Here is a 15716-nt window from a genome sequence, read left to right as displayed (position 1 = left end):
AACACACACACACACACACACACACACACACAGGACACCTGCTCCGAGCCTCTGCTGCCAGACTGTGGCCGTCAGTAGGACATCCACTGAGGGCTCCCGGACTGTGAGAGGGGCAGGCTGGGCTGAGGGAACCCCACCCCCCAGTGCATGAATTTCGTGCACCGGGCCTCTAGTATGTATGTATGTATATGTGTGTGTGTGTGTGTGTGTATGTGTATGTGTATATATATATATATAATCCGTCTGTCACCATACAAAGTTATTGCAATATTATTGACTGTATTTCCTATGCTGTTCTTTACATTCCCGTGACTTACTTATGTTAAAACGATAAATTGGTACCTCTAATTCCCTTTCACTTTTTTGCCTTCCCACCCACCCCCCCCCCCCAACCCTCTGTCAACTATCAGTTTGTTTTCTGTATCTTTGAGTCTGCTTGTTTTGTTTGTACATTTGTTTAGTATGTTAGATTTTGCTGTATTTTGAAGGAAGTGTGGAGTTTGGGATTTATAACAGAAATGATGCTAAGCAGCAGAACAAAAATAGACTAATGAAGTTTGAGATGAATGTTATTTAAAACTAGAGGCCCAGTGCACGAATTCGTGCACCTTAAGAGGAACTATGGGCCACGAGGCTGTGGTGGGCGGGTCTCAGCCCATCCTCCACACCCCCACCTGGCCCCTCCGGCCGCGGCCCCCGGTCTCCCTCTGCCAGCAGCCCCGCTCCCACCACTGCCACTCCCACATGCTGATGGTGCCGACCCTGCTCGCACCCGCTGATGGCACGGAGCAGTTGGGGCCAGCACCAGCAGCGGGTGCAAACGGGGCCATCGCTGGCAGCAGGTGTGAGAGGCGGCTCCCGTCCCTGACCACCCCTCAGGAGTAGGGGTAGGTGGAGAAGCCCTGAGGGGTGATCGGGGCAGCACCAGCAGCAGGTGTGAGTGCCGGGTGGGACCGCGGTGCGCAGGAGCAAAAAAATTTCAGTAACCACCACAGGCTCACCCCGATGACAGCGACTGACACCCTGCCTTGGTCTGGCACCCCTGCTCACCTGCTCCACCATCCTGCTGCGGCTGACGCCCGCCATGTTCCGCGTGCACACCCTGTTGGTCAGCGCATGTCATAGTGACTGGTTGTTCAGTTGTTTGGTTGTTCGGTTGTTCCCCCGTTCAGTCTATTTGCATATTAGGGTTTTATATGTATAGATTGTTCCAGGGAACATGCCTAGATGTAAATTTAATTCCAATTAAATGTTATCTACCATTTAGAAGCTTATCGTCTAGAAAAAAAAGAGTAACTACAACAAGATGCAAAGTATGTTAAGTGACATAAAAGTAGTTCAACCAAGAGTGGTAATAGTGCAAATAAGGGAGCTCCCCTGGCTGAGTTGATCAGGGAACGCTTTATGGAGCTTGTGGCATTTAGCTTGGTCTTGAGGGTGACAGACAGAAGGGATGACACAAGGGATGTGGGAGGGGGACCAATATTTATCACTATTAAGTGATATTTGTAATCTCATCTAACCCTCTAGGCAGGTATTCTCCCATTTTACTGACAAGGAGGTTGTATGTCAGCCATTTGGATCCTCCTCATGCTAATGCAGCCGCTGGTATCTGAACCCAGGAGCGTGTGGTGCAACAGCATTAAACATAAGGAAGGTGCAGGAAGCATGAAGAAATACTGCAATGAAGGGAATAAACAATATTTGGGGGATTTAGCAAGCACCTGAGAAAGCCATGATACTACTATGGCGAACAAGAGATAGACTGAAAGCTGATTAGAACTGTGTGGGCTCTTCATGTGCAGGTTTACCCAATGGGTCATAGTCATGCAGAAAAAGGAGTCATTTTTTTAATGTGCTAATAATTTGATGTGTATGGGGATGGCAATAAGAGGACAGCAAAAGTGAGGAGGAGAGGGAAATGATGCTAGGAACATAGAAGGCAAACACAAATGATCCATTACCAAGCTGGCCACAGTATCTTTTCTTTTTAATTGGACTCAACATAATTATAAGAGACATTTGTTGTTGATCCAAATAGGTGAGGATCAGCATCCAGAAAGATGTGACCAACTAGAAAGATGAGCCAGATATAACAAAATTTAGCAGGGTAACAAGATGTTCTGGTACCTGTGTTGAAAAATTAACCTATTAGAAATACAACAGTTTCATTTACACTCAGTTCAATATTTGCCATCCTCACCCCCCTCCCGTCCCCAAAGCGTTATCTTGTCATCTTGGGGATTTTAGAAATAGATTATGTAGACCCAGGTAAAAGATAGCCACGCTCTGTTCCCTCACGAACAGAGCATCATGGGAGTATCCTTCATAAATGGACTCTAAGCTTGAACAAAATAGAGACAAATGAGGACATTTCGAGGCCATCAGGCCCTGGAGGCCACTCCTGGAGAATGGGCCCCATGAGGGGACTGGGAGGCAGGCTGGGATGATTCATGAAGACAGCGAAAAGCACTTCAGGGGAATCACAGCAGCAGAGGTAAGAAAGAATAATCATAATAAAGAATAATAAGTAAGTTATCCTTCCAGTAGTGCAGGGAGTTTGGGGATTAGGAAACGAGAAAGTCTCTATTAATTTTTGTATAAAAGCAGGATTAACCTCTCAGCAAGGAGCTAATGGAAATTCAAGGTTCACAAACTAAAACTCATATTTGCATAATAGACATAAATATGGAGGAACCTATTTATCTGCAAGGGAGACCGCAAGAAGGAAGGTTCACACCAATCCTTTGAGATATCGGGATCAGCCAGAGGGGGAATGCTTACCTGCTCTCCCCTCTACTTGACTCTGAAGAGCAGTACTTTCTCTCCCTGGCCCAGGTCCAGGTCGCTCTGGGACAGCAGAGGCAGCCGCCAGCCCCAGGCTCCATCGGTGACCCACACGCGTGCCGATATCCAGAGAAGGACCAAGGAGATGTTTCTCTCAAAGGCAAGAATTATTTGGCTTATTTTGCAGTTTGGGTCATTTATCAAATAAAAAGTGCCTAGACCGGCCCTGGTCACATGGCTCAGTCAGTTGGACATCTTTCCTACTCCAAAGAGTTGCGGGTCTGAGACCTGGTCAGAGCTCATACCTGGGTTTCGAGTTCAATCCCCCATTGGGGTGGGGTTACATGTTGGGGTTGAGGGGGGGAGGGGGAAGGGGAGAGGGAAGGGGAAGGCGATCAATCAGATGTTTCTCTCTTCCTCCCTCTCTCTCTAAAATAAATTAAAAAACAAACAAACATATCCTCAAGTGAGGATTTTTTTTTTAAGTGCCTATGACAAATAACAAAAGTTTTATTATTAGTTTGCTTTTGTTCCCTAAGAATTTAGGGCTATCTCATTCCATAATGCCTGAGGGTTACACTGAAGAATTATTCCTCTGAGGCACCGATTTGGGTTGAGGTGGGGACCACATGTTGGGGCAATGATGGAAAAGTGAATGTTAAGGACCTAGGTAAGTTTTCAATTTTATTTTCCTACCATCCCGGTCATATATCAAATTCTGAAAAGATATAACTGACTTAGGTAACTGTAATGAAGCCTCAAATAAAGTGTGAAAATTAAAAGGATATGCTATGTTTTTGAAGTTAGGTAAATTTTCTTACTTGAACTAACAAGGTATTTACATAGATTTAAGTTTTGAGATTATAGGCAGGTCATGCCCATTGATACAAAAACAGAGTATTTTATGAACAAGTCACATGATATATACTGTAGTATATCTAATTTTAACAATTATAACAAATACTAGATGATGTTATCCCCATTTTCTGGTTGAAAAACTGTCTCAGGTTTACAAGCCAATTAAATAGTGAGGCTGGGATTTAAAACTACCGACGTCTGTTTTTTTCCTAATGTACGAAGCTGCTTTTTAATAATGCTTTATGGTAACTGGATTGTGATGTATTCATTTCTAGGTGAAAGTCTACTTAGTATTCGTAAAATATCCCATTTAAATTCTTACTGAATCGACTATGTCCAGTGCCATTCATATTTGTATAGATAATAGGTTTTATAACTTTTTTTCTACAACCTTCCTCATAATTGATCTAATAGGAGCCATGGGAAGATTCAGTGAGGAAATGTTTAATTTAAATAGCAGGAGGTAAAATGGCAATCTAAAGTGACAATCCTAATCAAGCATAAAATGTAAATTTCCAAAGTATATTATGTTTCAATTATTAATCATTATTTAGAAAAATGTCTTTGTTACACATCCTCTGTTGGTAAAAGGTAGATTGAAAGAGTGAAAGCTGAGCATTGCTTCAGATATAGATTAGGCTTGAGCACAGATACCATAATACTCGAAGGCAGTGGTTCTCAACCTTCCTAATGCTGCGACCCTTTAATACAGTTCCTCATGTTGTAGTGACCCCCAATTTCATTGTTACAAATTGAACATAATTAAAGCATAGTGATTAATCACAAAAACAATATGTAATTATATATGTGTTTTCCAATGGTCTTAGGCGACCCCTGTGAAAGGGTCGTTTGACCCCCAAAGGGGTCGCAACCCACAGGTTGAGAACCGCTGCTCTAAAGTCTCTGGATTTGATCCTTTTGGAAATATTTCCAAAAACAAATAGAGCAATTTTCCATTATTTTTGATAGAAAATAAAATTATTTAAACATATTTCTTCTATAAGAAATCATACTAATTTTTTTTACTGTGCACATTTAAATATAATGTAAAGAAAGCAAATATAGGAAATTAAGACATTTATAAATTCTTTTATGAAAGCAGTAAGAGAGAAAAAGAAATCATTGACCTATTTAGCAAATGATGCCATATCAAAATAAGCCAATAGAGATAACTATATAGAATTTAACTTTTTTCTTTTTTAAAATATATTTTTGATTGTTGATAGTATTACAAATATCTTCCATTCCCTTCCCCGCTCCCCGCCTCCTCCCACCCCCTACCCACCTACCCCCAGGTCTTCACTACCCTATTGCCCATGTCCATGGGCTAAGCATATAAGTTCTTTGGTTTATCTCTTCTTGTCCCCCAACCCCACATTGAGGTATGTCTGTCTGTTCCATGCCTCCCTGCCTCGGCTCTTATTTTGTTGCTCAATTCATTTTGTTTGCTAGATTCCACAAATAAATGAGATCATGGGATATTTGTCTTTCTCAGTTTGGCTTATTTCACTTAACATAATATTTTCCAGGTCCATCCATGCTGTCCCAAAGGGTAAGACATCCCTCTTTTTTACAGCTCTTTTTTCTTCTTCTAAGTCTTACTTTTGGTGTCTGGAATAAAGAGGTAAATAATTAGATACCTTTTATGATGTCCATATATTTGTGGGTTTTAAAAAGATATGAAGACTAATAGACATTTGTTATGTTGTTGGTTTTGCTTGAGACATCTTTCATTTATTCATTTTTAGTGGCTTGAAAGATGATATATGTAGTTATTTATCTATGAATGTTGCCAAATGGGGTCTAAAGAAACCATGTTAGGTGAAAGACAGCAGGACTTCGCATTCCTGGAAGTCAGTCATGGGAAGAAAAGCCCGCTTTGGGATCAGTCAATTAGCCAGGCATGCTTAGTTTTCTTTGCTAATCGCAAGGCTTATTTTTGTCCCAAAGGGTCAAATGTTAAGGCTGGTTTGGATTCAGCAGTTGTCTCCTTTGATATTTTTGAATTTATTACTTTGGAACACCTTTATACATTATGCATTGAGCTGTTTTATTACTTTGACACTCAGTTCTTTAAAAGTCAATACCTAGAAGTAGTTTACAATTTCATTCAGAGTCTGCTTATATATAACTAACCATGTACAGGCATAATGATTATTGATCAAAAGATCCAGTTTCATTAAAAGTATATTAACTATTCTGGTAGTTTAACTTGCATCTTTCATAGTCTATAACGGGCTCCAACCTTTTGAATTTATAATGTTGATTATAAGAAACTGAATTTCAGAACCCAATCTGTGAGGAGAAAAACTAATTTTTAAAACTTGTTTTTTTATTAATTTTAGAACCTAATAACTTCTTTTTGTTAATTGCCATCAAATTAAATCCTTAATAAGAGATATTTTTCTTTGTCTCAGCCTCTGTTGGAAATAGTTGCAAAATATATAGTACATAGTCCGTCAATGCTCTTTGATGCTTAAGCAACCCTGCATGCCTGCAGGTTAATGCTCTGCTGAAGGCCCTTTAAATGTAGATAAAGATCTGAACTGACAGGGGGACCCCAGGGGCCTACCCTGGAAAATGTTTTGTTTGTTTTTCTTTTTTGTAACTAAACAAATTCCTGTGAACTCTTTGTTGTCATTTTTCTAAATCCTTCAAAAAAGGGGAGATTTAGAAGACAAAACAGATTCAGGCGACAAAACATTTAAAATAGTTGCTATAGGTAGAGTCATATTCTTTAGAATTTCAGCTGGAATAGACAAAATGTTTCATGACAGATTTTCTTAGAGATACAGCTTCTTACTGTTGTTTTTATTGCTGCTATTTAAATAAGTCTGCAGCATGTAGAGTACAGGCTAGATTTATTTGTAAATGATTTGTAATGGAATGGAAATAATTTGTAAATAAGTGATTTGTAAAACCTGCACGTTTCATTAATTCAGTCCAGATTTAAGGGACAATAGACCTGTTGGCTGGAGTGTGATTGAACCTTTAGTTTAAACTCTGCACAAGGCTTATTTCTACTGTTTCAATCATATCATAAATTTATGACTCAATGGGGTATAGATAAGAGAAAATGAATTTGTAAAGAATATATCAAGCTTCATGATCTACACATCGCAACAATATTATTAGTATAGATAGTGCTGGTGTTCTATAGTTTATCTGTTTGTCAAAGCATCAACATTTTTGGTGCTTATTTTTAAGTATTACATAGGGAAACCGCATATTGCATATGGAAACAGGTGTCTTAAGGACAGATTGCCTAAATTCAAACCCAGGTCGACAATTTATCAGCTAATTGTCAAATTTTTTGTTTCCTTGCCTCAGTCAAAGGTAAGTATCCAACCCAGAGGGTTTGGGGGAAGATTAAAGCAGACAGTGTAGTATGTACATTTAACAATTCCTGGTGCATAGTAATATCTGAATAAATATTAGCATTATTAGAACTTTTCAATAATTTTTTAAAGGTTTCGTAATAGGACAGATAATAAGTCATCCAACACATACTTATGATACAAGACATTGGTCAGATCTTCATCTGAGACTATGTTGAAAACCATTTGCACCCTTTTTAAAAGCTGAGCTTTGTTTAAAATGTTTTCTGTTGTTTTGCTTTGCAGGAAAACAGGACAAGGTGGCAGTAAAATGAATAAACCAAGCAGGTCTCCTCTGGCAACTTACAGAATCTCTTCTAATAGTTTGAAAAAGTATTCCTGTCCTTTCTCCAGAAGAAGATAGGCTGTCAGCTGGTGAAAAAGTGTGTGTGATATTTGCAGATGATGAAGGGAAGGTACACCTTTGCCGGGCTGTCCGGAGCTTGCCCTCGCTCTTGGTGGAGTCTGGCAGGAATGGGCGCAGAGAGTTTTCTTCACAGCTGGGCCCTCCGCGGATGCCAGGCCTGCCCGGAGCATCAGCATGCATTAATGATGAAGCCTTTTGGAGCGCGGGGAACCCATGTCAGCAGAATCCGCTGGTGCCTGTCAGCATTTCTAGCTATGCTGAAATTGGGGTTGCTTTTCATCACCTGGCAACTTCAAGGTTACTCTCAATTGGGGCAGGAGGATATTTGAAGCAGATTGTTAAGCAGGGATTGGAAACATTTGATTAGTCAGAGAGCTATGTGGTTCAAATCTAGATAATTTTATTTTTAAAGTCATGTGTGTGTTTTTAAGAACCATAAGATTTTTGATGTCAGAAGCAACTCTAGATAATGCCTCCAGTCTCCTCATTTAATGAGCGAGGAAAATGATATATAAAGAAGGGAAATACAGTAGAACCTCAGTTCTTGAACTTAATTTGTTCCAGAAGGCTATTTGAGAAGCGATTTGTTTGAAAATGGAATCATTTTTCTCCATTAGAAATAATGTAAATTGCATTCATTTGTTCCACACCCCCAAATGATTCCATGTTTTAACCTTTCTCAATTAAACCTGTGATCGTTGTTTTATGAGCACTTCACACTCTTGGCAACATCAGCACTCTTGGTGGCCTCTTTATGTTTTAAAATTGTGCTAATCATCAATTTAGCCATGTCATACTCGGTAACCAGATCAGACATGTGAACACCTCTGTCATACTTTGCAATTATTTCTTTTTAAAGCTCTATTGTTGTTCTCACAACTTTCCTTTTCATTTTACTGCTATCACTATCACTAGCCTTCTTAGGACCCTTGGTGACTTACTGTATGTATTTAATAATAATAAACAGCAATAAAAGCAAAAAAAAAAAAAGAAAGAAGAAATTCACAGCACAATTTCCTAATTTCCTGAGATATTAACATGAGGCTTAGTGGTAAACTCATGCATTATCTCCTTTGTCGCCTGAGAGACACGTGACTGATCATATAGGTATCAGCATGAAAGGATTGTCAGGTGGAGAACCGAAGCTTTGTTTGACAACCAAGGTACTCTCCCCCGCAACCCCCCCACCTAGAACAACTTAGTTGAGAACCAAATTGTTCGAGATGGGAGATGTTCAAGAGCTGAGGTTTATCTGTACATCCTTTAAGAAAACCACAACATGGCCACCAATTCAGGCTCTGGAGACAGTGTCTAAGATTATATCTTTTCTCTTCCTACAAGCTTTCTAAACTTGGGAAGGTCATTGAACTTCCATCTACTCAATTTCTTGATCTATAAAATGAGTATAATCACTGCTGGTGGAAATGGGGTCCTTCCACAGAATCTCAAGATAAGCATTTCAGGAGACTCAGATGTAGGAGGTTGAGGTTTCATGGTAAAATTCATTGTAGAAGCAAAATCAAAGGACTGCCCCTGGGTTCCCAGTGTCTCATCTTCCTCTGTCCAGCTGTAGAAAAAAATCCAATCTTGTCTTTATCAAGCCCAGAAACATGGCCATTGTCCAGCTATTTCGCACCACTGGCTCAGTCCATGTTAAAGCTTAGGCCAGTGTAGTCTTTGTCCCCATCCAGCTAGCTAGTCTCTTCCCAGCTGTGCTCTGGCTGGTGCTGCTGTACCCAAGGTCACACTGTCTGCCTCGGGCCCCAGGTGGCTGCTGGGGTCACATGCTGCCATGAAGAGAAAATGAGCGCACCAACAGGGTACCCCAGGAGCAAGAGAGCTTTGTTATGCTTGGGTGATATTATCTCAGGCTTGGGAAGGACCAGGTGCTTCTTTATCTAACCAATCAACTTCCCAAGCTCTCACAGGCTTGTGCTGGATCCTCCCCCTAACCAATCCACTTCCTAGATCTTCTGGGATTCTGTGTCCCTTCTCCAATCTGATCCTTTTTCCAGGCTAGACAGACAGGCCTCTATGGTTGCCATCTTAGTTCCTACCGCACATGCCTCATAGTAGAAGCACCTCCACCTGTGCCATCTTGGCTTCTACTGAGCATGCACCCAGAGAGAGATTTACCCTTTATTGTTCCATCTCTCCCCGCAGCAATCTGCAGGGAATGACCAGTGGTTCCTGGGGAGTGTGTGAAGCTGTAGCTTTCCAGTGAAGCAAGCAGGCTTATGCTCCCTACTTTATTATGCTTAATAATGTCTGATTCCCTTTGCTCCCTTCCTTTATTAATACCTAGCTACCTAAGCTAACACAACAATATCAACCTCAGAAGTCAGTGTAAGGAATCAATGCAGTATGTTTAGTAAAGGGCTTACCTTGCTGTAATAAGCATTCAGTCACAGTTACTTTTATTATTATTACTACTACAATTATACTTATTGGCATTATTTTGGGGGAAATCGCAGAAAGAAACCAGAAGAAAATGACTATAAATCAAATATCCCTTCATGCTCTGAAACTGTCATTCTAAACCTCTAATAAGCTAGCTTAATGATAAGGAGAATTTTTATGCTTAGGATTGTTTTCATTTTTAATTTGTATGACTCCCAGGTCAGTATTTGACATACTTGACAGAATTAGATACATAAAAGTTATGCTTGTAATGTTAAGTGTTTAAAATAACCTAATTGTTGTTTGAAAGGATTTGTTTGTTGGGTTTATGTTTTTGTGACTTTAGTATGAAATGCTTAAGATAATATTTCAAAGTACAACTGAAAAAGGGAAGTAAGTTATAAATCTAGGAAAAATATGATACTATATGACACTGAGGTAGGAAAGGACTCTTAGGCAAGAAACAAACAAACAAAAATCATGAAGACTTATACATTCAAGTTCATCAAAATGCAAAACTTTGGTTCAACACAGAAACATTAAAATGTTAAAAAATACAACTTAGCCCTACCTGGTTTGGCTCAGTGGATAGAGCATCAGCCTGCAGAGAGAAGGGTCCCACGTTCAATCCTGGTCAGGGTACATGCCTTGATTACAGGCTCAATCTCCAGTGTGGGGCATGCAGGAGGCAGCCAATCAATGATTCTCTCTCATCATTGATGTTTCTCTCTCTCTCTCTCTCTCTCTCTCCTTCTCCTTTCCTCTCTGAAATCAATAAAAATATATTTTAAAAGATACAACTTAGATAGGGAAGATGGATTTGTCTTATATAACTAACAAGATTCTCATCCAAAAAAATTTAAAATATTTTATAAGTCAGTAATAAAAAGTCAAAAGACCCAGTAGAAAAATGTTCAAAAGGTAAAAGTAAGAAATTCATAGTAAAAATAACCAAAAATATATTTTAAAATGTACACTCTGAATAGAAATCTAAAAATGGAAATGAATTCATCAATCTGTCCCATCTTTCCATGCCACTGGTTCTATTTTATGCGTCAGTTTATTTTGGTGGGAAGAGATCAACCGAAGAATGTATATGTATATATGCATTGCCCATGGACACAGACAATAGGGTGGTGAAGGACTGGGGTGGAAGTGAGCCATCAGGGGAAAAGGGGGGACATCTGTAATACTCTCAACAATAAAGATAAAAAATATATTAAAAAATAAGAAAAATAATGATTTATAAATAAGAATATGCCTTAATATATTTTATTAGTCTGGAATTAAGTGCTGCTTCCTAGATAATCTGAGGGGAATTCTGCTAACATTTATGGCATTATAATGAGCTCTATTTTGCATAAAACTATGATTCACAGCATAAAGGAGTTTGATCTAAGATACAAATACTTAAAATGTTAAATAGCAGTTAGAGGCTTTCCTTGGTTGCAAAGGAAACTAAGAACTCAGACTCCTAAAGGCCCAGAACACTGACCCTGGCTATATGAAATTAATATATGATATAAAGTTAAAAAACAAAAATGTAAATAAAATGAGATGTGGTTTTTTACTAATCATGTCTGGTATGGGTAAGGCTGTGGAAGATGTAGAATTTTCAGACCCAGCTCACAAAATCTGAGTTGATGGAGATATTGGAAAGACAATTTAGCAATATTCATTAGAACTAAAAATGTGGTCTATGCCTCACTTCTCTATATCAGCCATAGAAGAACATGTGCCAAGGAGACATGAACTGAAAAATTAATTATGTGATATTTTTCTATTCTGAACAATTATAAACAACCTAAAAGCCCTCAGTAGAGAAATGCTTGAATTAACCATATTACATTCTTTCTCTGGAATTCTAAGCATAAATAAAAAGGAAAGCATTAGATAAATGGATGGAGCCCCAACTCATATCTTGAGATAAACAGAAAAATTCATACGATAGATATACTTCAGAACAAACAATCCTAAAATCTTTATGGAACCACAAAAGACCCTGAATTGGCAAAACAATTTTGAGAAAGAAGAACAAAGCTGGAGCCCTCACACTCACTAATTTCAAACTCTCTTACAAAGCTATTGTCATCAAAATAGTGTGATACAGGCATAAAAACATAGATCAACGGAACAGAGTAGAGAGCCCTGAAATAAACATGCATAGATGGTCAATTAATTTATAACAAAGGAGCCAGGAACATACAAAGGAGAAAGGATAGTCTTTTTAATAAATGGTGTTGATAAACCTGGCCAGCCACATACAAGAGAATGAAACTGGACTCCTATCTTACACCATACACAAAAATTAACTCAAAATGGATTAAAGACTTGAATATGGACCTGAAACAATAAAAGTCCTGGAAGAAAATGGGCACTAAGCTTTTTGACATAGGTCTTGGCTATGATTCTTTTATCTGGCACCCAACGTCAAAGAAACAAAAGTAAAAATAAATAAGTGGGAGTACATCAAGCCTATAAACGTCTGCACTGTGAAATAAAGCAACAAGATAAAAAGGCATCCTACTGAATGGGAGAAAATACTTGAAAATCATGTATCTCATAAAGGGTTAATATTCAAAACATATAACGAGCCGATATAACTCAGTAGCAAGAATACAAACAGTTTGATTAAAAATTGGGCAGAAGATCTGAATAGATATTTTTCCACAGAAGGCAGATAGATGGCCAACAGTTACATGAAAAGATGCTGAACATAATTGATCATCAGGGAAATGCAAATCAAAACAAAATGAGATAGCACCTCACCCCTGTTATAATAGCTATTATCAAAAAGACAAGAATTAACAAGTGTTGGCAAGAATGTGGAAAAAAGGGGAACCCTTGAGCACTGTTGCTGGAAATGCAAATTGGTGAAGCCACGAAGGAAAGCATTATAGAGGTTCCTCAAAAAATTAAAAATAGAATTACCATATGATCCTGCAATTTAACTTCTGGGTATTTATCTGAAGAAAACAAAAATATTAACTTGAAAAGATGTATATACCCCCATGTTCATTGTAGCACATTTACAATAGCCAGAACATGGAAAAAAACCTAAGTGCACATCAATATATGAATAAAGAAATTGTGATATATATATTATTCAGCCATAAAAAGGAATACAATTTTACTATTTGCATGAGTGGACCTCGAGGACATTATGCTAAGTAAAATAAATCAGATAGAAAAAGACAAATGCCATGTAATCTTTCTCATATGTGGAATTCAAAACAAAATGAAGTAAAACAAACAAACAAAAAACCTCATACAGAGATTTGTGGTTGTCAGAGGTAGGGAGAAATGGGTGAAGGGGAATCAAAAGGTTTACAAATAAATAAATAAGTAAATAAATAAATAATCTTTTAGAATAGTTCATAAATTTAAAAACTCAAATGATTAAAAATAGGTACAATCTATATTAAAATGTAAATAGATGTAAACAAATAGAGTGTAGATTTTTGGAGTCATCTATCTTGACATCAAAGCATAGGAAAGGCATAGAATGATAAATACAATGCATATCACTGGACATCACTGAAGAGGAGCTAAGGATTGTGGGAAAGGTGTTCAGGGAGTGATTGGGTTTTAAGGGGCCAAGCAAAATACACCTTTTTCTACCCAATTTGAGAACAAACTAATATATAGATGGGGACAAAAATGTCAGATGGTTTAGGTTCACAACCAAAATGGGCTTGCTGAGGTCCTAGTCCCCCACCTCCCATCACTTTTACCTGCCCTGCATGTCCCCTCTCTGCACCAGTTTAAGCCCTGGGAGGTCCACTGCAGGGGAGCTTAGTTCTGCATAATGTCATATTGTTCAGAGCAGAAAGGAGAGTGAAGGGACTGGTTCCTCAATTTCATAACTTTCATTAGGTTGGCTCCACCTTACTTAAAAATATGAACCAATGGCTGTTACCCACCAGTTAGGTAACATAGTTCTCTCCTGAGCCTCAGGAGAAGTGAGGATGGAAGGGCAGAAGGCAAAACGGCTCTTATTATTGCTGCTTTTACTGTTACTCTTACAATGTTCTTTGAGGGCGATGTGTTTTCCCAACAGTATTGCTAACAACCAATGTTTTAATGCATAAAAAAAAAAGGAAACGTATTCTTGTAACTCAAGTGAACAAAGCCAACATTAAATAGAAATCGACACTGGATGTTAAGCTTGCCCCCAAACAGCAGTCACATATAACCAATGTTTCAATGCTTCCAAATAGAAAATATATTCATGTTACATTCACACAATAAATAGAAACTAAGATAGAAAACAAAATTGGAGGTTAAATACCTATACCATGAATTTTCTTTAAAAAGACTAGAAATAGCCCAGCTGGCATGGCTCAGTAGTTGAGTGTCGACCAGTAAACAGTAGGTCACAGTTCAATTCCCGGTCAGGGCATTTGTCTGGTTGTAGGCTCAATCCTCCAGATCATGCAGGAGGCAGCCGATCAATGATTCTCTCTCATCATTGATGTTTCTATCTCTCTCTCCCTTCCTCTCTGAATTCAATTAAAATATATTTTAAAAAATAAATAAATAAACTAGAAATAATTTCTATGAAATTTAACAGAATTTCATAAACTTTACATCAACATTCAAGGTATTAAAAAGTATATGTGAAATAATTTACAAAATAATAAAATAGTAGTTATTAAAATAAATAAACACTTATTGTGTGCCAGGTAATCTGTTATGTATTTTACATGTTTTTATTTTTCCCCACTTAATTCTTTTATTAGCACTATGGAGTCAGCGCTTCTTTTCAGTTAAGGCAACGAAGGCTTAGAATGGATAAATATTTGCTCAAAGTCCCAGAAAATTTGAGCCCATTTCAACTACGTATTTTTATCTCCCTTGTTCTCCACCCATATTCTCTTCTGGCGTCCAGGCCATCATTGAGTAAGCTGAATATATGCATTTAAAATTAAAATAAATTCAGTTGTTTTCTTGGCATATCCATTTGTAGTAATTCACAAACTTGAATATCTACTGAGAAGAGAGAGTCCTTTATTCTTATAAACTATAATTAGAAGCCTTCAATATTTTTAGAGAAAAAATGTATCTGTTTATGGTAGGTATTTAATAATCACCTACAGATTTGCTTTAGTTGTCAGCTTCTCCAAAATTGCTATTGTCTCCTAAATTTCTTAACAAATCATTATAAGTATATGTTTTGGTATGAAAACACTGCAATACAGTGTTTTCTGTATTTCATAAACATCATAAATTTCCAGTCACCACAATTTCCACTTGTGGATATGAAACAGTGTTAGGCCATACGGGGCTGAGGGCTGTACTGGAAGCAGACACACATTCTTGTGCTTCTGGATTACCTCAGATCTTACACTGTGATGGTGGAAATTTACACAAAAGATTAATATTTAAATACATGAACATATATTTTTATTTGCAGCAAAGGGTTGTTTTATTGTAAATGCTGTTTAACGTTATTAAGCTTGAGAGGATATATCAAGTATGGGCATAAACAAAATGTGCTTCATTAGGGTATGTATCATTGGATAGCAATGATGGCCACCTGGTCGATGCAGCGGCCAACAAAGGTATGTCAGGTCAGGTAAGAGCTGGTTCTCTGAACCTGCAGACTGCTGTATAATTCCTACTGTTCATCTGTTTAGCTTGGCCGTGAATTTTACCTAATCTGTTTTTTCCAGAGAAGAACTGAGATAATCTGAAAGAAAAGTATTTGGGGACTTCCAGTAGATTCTCAAGCCAATGGAAATACACCCAAAAGCTGAAGCATGAGTCCCTCGCTAACTTCTATTCGTGAAAACGTGGATGTCATCCTGGGCGCCACTGGGCTAACGTAAGGGTGCAGAGCTTATGTTTGTCCAAGCACAGATTTGGTTCTTCTTATATCGTAAAATATGGAAGCTACTAGCTTGATGACTCACCTTAAATTCCTT

This window comes from Myotis lucifugus, unplaced genomic scaffold (genome assembly GCF_000147115.1).
Source record: "Myotis lucifugus unplaced genomic scaffold, Myoluc2.0 scaffold_107, whole genome shotgun sequence".
Taxonomy (NCBI): domain Eukaryota; kingdom Metazoa; phylum Chordata; class Mammalia; order Chiroptera; family Vespertilionidae; genus Myotis; species Myotis lucifugus.
Note: the sequence above shows the minus strand (reverse complement) of the source record.